The sequence below is a fragment of the Lissotriton helveticus genome, chromosome 2_1, assembly GCF_964261635.1.
Source record: "Lissotriton helveticus chromosome 2_1, aLisHel1.1, whole genome shotgun sequence".
NCBI classification, from domain to species: domain Eukaryota; kingdom Metazoa; phylum Chordata; class Amphibia; order Caudata; family Salamandridae; genus Lissotriton; species Lissotriton helveticus.
The window spans coordinates 91216551-91225173 of record NC_136059.1 but is presented as its reverse complement, the minus strand read 5'-3'; positions in this window follow the sequence as shown (position 1 = coordinate 91225173).

Genomic DNA, 8623 nt, shown 5'->3' with positions numbered 1-8623 from the left:
GAGGACGGGCTACAATTACGAACGAGAGCCTTTTTTAGACAGGCGCCCAAATCGTGGGCAAAGAAATTTCAGGGGATACAATCGCCCAGACAACCAGAGAAAGCATCAACCTCAAACCAGCTCGAGGGAGTACATAGCCACCAGAAGTACCCAATACTGGAGGTAGGAAAATTTCTCATCATAAATCTTTCCAAGAAAACGCTCAACACCATAGAACAAACAGTCCTTCAGAAAGGTTTCAGCTTTGCCCCTACCAATGCTCCATCTAAGTTTGAGATAGAAAGTGACCTTAAATCCTTTTTCAGAAAAATACGTCTTAATCGGTTCTTTGAAAACCGAGACTATAATCCCCCTCCAAGCGTAACAGGGCTCAAACCAAAATCTACCTTCTTCCCCAGTATACATCAAGTTGATAAAAATGTGGAAGTGTTTGAGAGGGTAGTGGAAGTTGAAATAAAAAATCTTTTCTCTAAACATTTGCTACGCCATAACAATTTCTCAAAAGAACAGAGAAATGCCTTGACTAATTTGCAGAACAACGAGGAGTTAACTATCAAACCCGCCGACAAAGGCGGGGGTGTGGTAGTTTCCGACACGGATAAGTATAACTCTAAGATGAGAGAACCCCTCAGCGTTAAGGAGCACTATACCAAATCAAAATTCCAGGAACTGAGCAAACTTAAGAATGAGGTGGCCCACCTTTTGAGAGAGGGTAAAGACAGGGAGGCCATATGCGAGAGTGAATATAATTTCTTACTCAACCAACATCCCGTTACCCCAGCTATGTATGGTCTCCCCAAGATCCATAAGAACCTCATGGATCCACCCATGAGACCTATAATTAGTGGAATAGGATCTATCCTGGAACCGCTAAGCCGGTATGTAGTAGATTTCTTCTTGCAGCCTATTGTGAAAAAACAAAGGTCCTACCTTAAAGATACCTCGCACGCAATATCAGTATTTGAGGGTAGGGGCTTCAACAGGGTGACCCAGTTCTTGGTCACCCTTGACATTGAAGCCCTATACACTAACATTCCCCAAAATGATACTATTAACGTCATATCCTCAATCTTAGAAACAGAGGATCTAAAAGGTGGGGAAAGTAATTTCATCATGTCGTGCATCCATCTGATCTTAAAAAGAAATTTATTTCTATTTAGGGATGACTTGTTCCTACAGATCAAGGGGACCAGTATGGGGGCCACATGTGCCCCCAGCCTGGCCTGCTTGTATGTGGGAAATTTTGAATTAAAACACATCTTGAATGAGGCCGCACCCTTTTTTGAAAACATTTCCTGCTGGCACCGCTACATAGATGATATTGTATTTATCTGGAGCGGTGCCAGTGAGGATCTACTTAGTTTTCTGGAGTGGTTAAACCTGGGTGACCCTAATCTAAAATTTACAGGTCACCATAGTAACTCCAGAGTTGAATTCCTTGATATAGTAATCAAAGACGAAGAAGGTATTTTAAAAGTTGAATTATTTACTAAGCCAACTGATAAAAACACACTCCTCCATTATACAAGCAATCATCCGAAGGCACAGAGAGATAATGTGCCTTTCGGAGAATTTCTTAGACTTAGAAGAAATTGCTCAAATTTGGAGGATTTTTATAAACACTCAGAGAATACAAAAAGGAAATTGAAAGAAAGAGGCTATCCCAACAAATTAATTAAACACTCTTTTAAGTGAGCGCGCTTTTATGATCGGGATAGTCTCCTAGACCAGAACAAAACTAGAACAGATAATGACCTCGACAAGATAGTTTTTGTGACCCAATTTTCTCAGGCCAGTAACCAGATCAAGAACATCATTAATAGAAATTGGCGCATCTTAAATTTTAACAGTGACAAACAACTAAACAAACCTCTGTTTTCCTTCAGAAGAAACAAAACCCTTCTTAACTGTCTTGTACATACCTACAAACCTCCTGGCGAATCCCAACAAACCCTTACTGGTGGACTGGCCACAGGTAATTATAGGTGCGGGACTTGCTCCATTTGTCCACATTGTATTTCAGAAACCCCCTTCACCTACAATGGAAAGTCTCTTACCTCAAAAACATTCAACAACTGTAGAAGTCAGAATGTTGTCTTCCTGTTAATTTGCCCATGTAACCTAGGATACGTGGGTGAGACTAGCAGAGAACTCAGAGTTAGAGTTCTTGAGCACAAATCAGCCATCCGCACTAATAAAAGCAATGCCCCCCTCACGGAACATTTCAGACAGCACAATCACTCCTGTGAGGACGTGCGTTGGTTCATTCTGGAGAAAATCAGAACCACCAGGCGTGGTGGGGATATCGATAAACTCAGGAAAACGAGAGAACAATGGTATTTTTGCCATCTGAATACCATAGACAAAGGACTCAGCACCAGGGAGGACTGGACTAAATGCATTTAAAACATCTTTCCAAAGCACCAAACATCCTTTTAATTTGTCACGTCATGTGCCTTTTTCCCCCAAACAGTCCCGTTATTAGACTCAGTCCATATGTTTTAGCCAAAAAATCTTTATATAAAATAAGAATATGAAATACATACTACCTTTTCTGCCCCCTTCCTGTATAGATAGCCCCCTTTATCATATACAAACATGCTTTAAAAACATTCCTCCCCATAAAAGTAATCTTTGATGAGTCCCTTAGTAGGTTCGATATTTTATCCAACTTGTGCAAGTTGAGTCTATCAACTGCCTTGTTGCAATTATGGAGCAGACATAGACCCACATCACGTTGAATCCGCTGGGTCCTTCCAAGATGGTGTCAATACGACAAGGAATAATGCAACTCCACATTACTGTACAACTGTAGGAAAAATAAAACTTGTTTATAATAATGTTCCCTGTAGAATACTTCCACGAGAGAAGCATCAACAAGGAAACAATAAAAGGCGCATTCACGTTGCGCAACGCCCTATACGTCTTAGCTTTCACTTAGAATCACTATCGCTCTTACCCAATGAGAACAGAGGAATTCCTAGCCGCGGTATGCTAATTTCAGGGCTCACCCTTTCAAGCACCCATTGGCTGATAGTAGAACCAATGGATAGCGAGCTTCTATGTTATAACTACAGCGAACCGCTATCCGGTTTACATCGGAAAAAACGACCAGAGAAGCGTGCAGCCGATAGCAGACGTAGAGGTAAGCTCTGTAGCTAGACGCCATCACGGCACTTTGCCCTTTATATTTCATGACCCTCCAGGAGATTCATCGAACGCCTACATTTTTTAACGGATATTTTTTTGTACCGTCCCTGACAGGGAACTTTTACTCACGTCTCTGGGGCAAGACTTAGGCGCCTCTGGTCAGACACAACGCGTTTGAATTCAAAGCTCTGCACATCCAGAAAGTCGGGCATTATATTGCCACTTTACCCAACAGGTATGGAAATATAGCTTACACTCCATTCAAGACAGGCCCAATATAATGCACCGTAGAGAACAATAAACTTATTCTATGGTATCGAATTGCAGGTATACTCCACAGGAACACTAGAATAGAAGTTACTTCAACAAAGGCAGGAGGATCGCTACCAAACTCGACCCATCTTGCCACAAATACGTAACAAACTTAAGATAAGGTAAAAATTTACTATTAAATAGGTACAATCCAATGAAGAGGGTAAAATATTCCAGTCACTATATACAAAGAGGGTAACCTATTATTTATCTTTTTCCTCCCAGTACATTGCTATATGTACTTTTTCCACCAGAGATTTTAACAATAGTGAAAACTAGAAAAACTTCCATGAAATACCTCGGTCTGAGAAATACGTCTTCATAGAGGACGACCACACTAATTCTCTATACCGGTCCTCAAATCATAGAGGTAAATTTATAGTCTCATTCATCTCTGTGGATATGAAAATTACCCCTTTGCAACAATGTAATCAATGTATGTGTTCCCTTCTTTCAACAAAAAGGTTTATAAGGAATACCCATCGTTTACGAGGCGGGTAGAACCACGATTTTTAACTATTACATGATCCTGCCGAATTTTAGAGGGTGTAATAAATGTTTGGGGAACAGACAGTAGGAAACAACCAGGTCCCCTCATACCATCAATTTATAGATCTTTGGGCCCTGACTATCCTTGTAGGCTGTCCTTAGAACCAATATAAAAGATGGTTCCCCCTTGCTAAAAATGTATTCTAGTCTTCGATTTGAAGGACAGAATGTGCTATGACCTTGTAGCTCTCTCATGATGTTAAGAAATCTGCACTTAGAGACTCAATGTAAAGATTAGCCAACTAATGTAAACAACACAATTTATATAAGAATGTAAACGAGTTTATTGCCATGTTATTAATTTCACTGTGTATCTATCCTTTAGGAACATTTGTAAAGTACGACAGAAATAGAATCTTTGTCTTGATAAAGGTGGATAGAATTTCAACAAACCACCGAAACGCGTCGACGCCCTAGTACAGTGTGATTTATGGTTCAGACATCGCCGTTGACAGAACAATATTTTATCTGCATAACACCGCTGTTCCAAAAAAGAACATTAGAACACACACCGTGTATTGCATCATTTGTATGTCTCACTGTGGTTTTTTTCTGTCTTTTTTCAGCAATATTGCTGGTCAATATTGTATATGGATTGTTATTTTTAATTTTCTTTTATCTTGTGCTTAACAGTTAACCTTGCTTTTTGCTGTTTTTAACTCTATTGTATACAATAAAATTTGAGAGTTTTTTAACCTTTATTCAGTAGTTCTAGTCACTGTTTGTTCCATATTTATGGTGTTAATGTGAATGACCTTGTTCAAGGGAATCTCTTTTATATTGGTTGGTGAACCCCATTTCCCTTGACTTTTGTTAAGGGGTACCTCTCTTCTCTTTACTTACTCGTTAGAAAAATACAGCCATCTTTGGGGTGCAGAGGACCCCTTGTCTCCCGAACCCCTGCTTCCGGATCACAAGCTGAAGCTTTCACTCATCCTTGATGTTCAATTGGAAAAAGCTGTGTGATGTAAAGTGGCAAGTTCTGTCATGTGAGCGAATAAACAGGTGCATGTATCCATCATGTAGAGTGATCACTGGAGGGAGTTGTGACAGTTTAAGGGTCTGATTCGTTACCTCTAAGGCCCTCGTCCTCGCCAAATCATTACTGATGAGGTAAATCCCATCTCCTCAAAACAGACCTCCATGGAATGCTGCAGTTAAGCCACTCCCGCCATAACTGTGTGCAGTAAAGGGCTACCGTTCCCAGCATAAGCATTCCTCCTGTATTTTCCTGTCTCGCACTGATACCAGGGCTGACGCATACCTGCGGTGCCACCCTAAGATTCACCAACTGCAGCGAGGAGGGTGAGGTTCCAGGTGGGTGTAAACATCCTGGGCACCTACATCCCGGATCTGGATAAGAGGCTTATCATGCTCAAACAGCAAAACATACGACCTCCCAATGCGCACTGGCCCCTTCTGAAACCCTACAGATTTCATAGACACACTGATAAAAGCATTGCGAAAAGCACAGGCCCCTTTCGACGGAGACATCACCTACCAATACATAACAGACACCTAATTTAAAAGCAGTTCCAGCTGGCGCTCGAGGACGAGAAGACGGTTAGCAATTGCAGAGTAAACTCGATTATCGCCCCTGGAATCAGAGTAAGGGCTGAGATGTTGAGATTCACTCAAGCGTAAAGCGGCTGTGTAGGTAGGTAGGAGTGTGAAAGCATGTTAATACGGAGAGTAGGGTTCCCAATGATATTTGGCTGAGTGACATGCCTTGTATTTATGTTCCATCTCTCACAAACATTTCCTGGCTGCCAACAAGTAATGGTCATTGTCTTCAAGTGGTGTCCACACACTGTGGAACCCCCTACCCCCATCTTCTTCCGATCCTGAAAGCATGCATGTTTAGGAGATCAGGTAATATGGCACACAGAGAAGAGAGCGTCATTCGCAGCGTCCCAACAATAATCATATGTATTTCATCAGCACACTTTAGAGTCACATTTGGATCTTTTTGTTATAGTCATAATCATTATTGTAATTTTTGCTGCTATTCTTATTATTTTTACTTTTATCTCTGACTGAGCCAGTGTTTCACCTGTGTATGTTAAGGGTCTCGCTGAGAACCTCTTTAACAGAGAGTAGCAACTATAGTGCAAGGAGAAAGTGGAAAGGAGCTGGCCTGTTTAACTCCCGACTCCGTCAAGAGGTGAACTGAGTCTCTAAGATCTCTTTGAAGCGCCTATCAAATAAAGCAATATTTGTTCAGTTATTTTTTCACATTTTGAACCATTTATTTTCCTACGTCCCAAAGCTGCACTTTGGAATAGAAAAATGTCCGAAAAATATATTTCCAGTTTTGGACTGGGCCCTTCTGGCAGGTCCACCCCTGATGTTTTTGCTGTTATATGTAACCTGGGGATGGTGATTCCCACTCTGAGTCCGTGTAGATGAGAGAGGCCTGCCCTCCCATAGGAATGCATGGGGAATGTGTGTGTCCCTAGTAGTTCCTGATGCGAGGGGGGTACAGGCTCGAGTCTGGTATGGGTGGACTCGTGGGATTGAATGCTACAAGATGATGTTTGCGGCATGTGTGTGACTAGAAGGGGAGTGCCACTTCTAGACATTGGTGTGTGTGTGCAGTAGGTGTGCTGGCGCGTGATTGGCTGAAGCCGGCTAGGGAGCCTGGCTCCAAGAGTCTGTGTGGGTCTGCCCCGGTGGTGAATGGAGAGATTAGCATGCTGATGAGAGGAAGGAGCTGTGCCTGTATCCTGTATGGGGCTGGGCTTTCCCCCACAATGCTGGCTCCACCCCCCTGGGGTGCGTCTGATGACCTGGCCTGCCTGATGAATGAAAGGGGTGGTTGGGGAAAACAAGATACTCCCAAAACCAGCTGCGACTGGTTTCTCCCCCACCCAGCACCTTTAGACAAAGGAATTTATTGTATAAAAAGAGGCTGTGACCTCTTCTCAAATGTTCTTGTTCCCAACTTGAATCTGCCAGGGGCTGTTGCTGCTTGGGCCCAGGGTTCGCTTGCCTCCCTGGGCCCTGCCTTTCTCCTGGACTCCTGATTGCCTTGCCCTGCTAGGAGCTGCTGTGCCCCTCCTGAAGTCCTGGACTTCCTATTGACTTTGCTGTTTTTTTCTATCTAGCGCTTGGGAGCGCTTTCCTCTGACCCCCAGCGCCTGGGAGCGCTGTCCCTACTATCTAGCGCCTGGGAGCGCTGGTTCCTGCCCCCTAGCGCTTTGGAGCGCTTTATCTGTGTTATTAGCGCTGGGAGCGCTACATTCAACCAGCCGGTGCCCACCCGGCATTGGCCCTGTCCTGCGGGGCTCTACACGCCCAGCGAGTGCCTACCTCGCTATTTTCCCTTCATCCTCGAGGGAGCCTGGCCCTCGCCATTTCCCCCCGTGTTCGCCGGCCCGGGACCCCTCCGTGAAGCCCTCCCCCGGGCCGCGCTGTGATTGGCTGCCGTCCCGGGCTTGGCTGCTGACGTCTCCCCGGGCCGCGCTGTGATTGGACGGCGGCGGCTGGCGAGAAAGACGAGAAGGCAGGGGGGCGGCGGGAGCCGACTTCGTGCCCCTGCTTCCCCAGAAGACTTGCCGCTTCCCCCCCGGGGCCCCCGAGGAGCAAGAGGGAGCCCCGGAGAGCGAGGAGAGACCGGCGCGTCCCCCGGCCGGTGAGTGCTGCAGGAGGGAGAGGCGGGGCATCGGGGCACATTGCCGGTGCCCGCCCCTCCCCTCCAGCGCGAGCGCACATGTGTTTTGAGGCCCGTGGGTCCCCAGTGATGCCGGGTCCCCCGGGGGGGGGGGCCCCGCCTGCCCACACCTTGCCTCCTGAGCCCAGAGAGGCTCCACTTTGGTCAGAGTCCCCCCGAGCCTGCGAGGCTCATTCCACTCCTCCTTCCTCGAGCCCCGAGAGGCTCCACCCATGGCCCTTGTCCCGCCGAGCCTGCGAGGCTCGGTCCCAGCCGCATCTTGCTTCCCGAGCCCCGAGGAAGCTCCCACGTGTTCCGTCAGTACCGAGCCCCGAGAGGCTCCACCGTGGTCCTTTGTTCTTCAAGCCTGCGAGGCTCAGTCCCTGCACCAGTGCCCCCGAGCCCCTAGAGGCTCCCTCATGGCGCTCATCCCTCCTGAGCCTGCGAGGCTCAACCCCTGCCCCTTGGCTTCGAGCCTGCGAGGCTCCAACGTGTTGGCCTAATCCTGCCCCTTCAGCTGCCCAGCACTTCGTGGGCAGCTGCTACGTGTAGGTGTGCTCTGACTACCTACAGCCTATTCTGAATATTGTGACATTGGGCGTCCTAGCCCTAGAAAGGCCAGTTGGCCTGTTGAAAGTTCTTGGCTGATGTTAATGTGATTCCTGAAGAGTTGTTATGTGTTGCGCCTCCGAAGGTGCGTCTGATGTGGTATGTGCCTTGTCCTTCCTTCCCTCCTAAATATCCTAGGTCTCATGTATGTGGCTTCTGGTTAGAGTGAGTTCTACTGCTAGTTCTATTAAGCTCCAGGTTGTCCTGTGTTCTAATGCTAGCTCCTGGTTGTTTTGTGTTCTAGTTCTAGTTCTAGGAAGCTCCCAGTTGTTATGTGTCTTAAATGCCAGTTCCATCATGTGCATATTCCTGGCAGTGGTCCCATTGGCCCTGTCCTGTATATATTCCCTT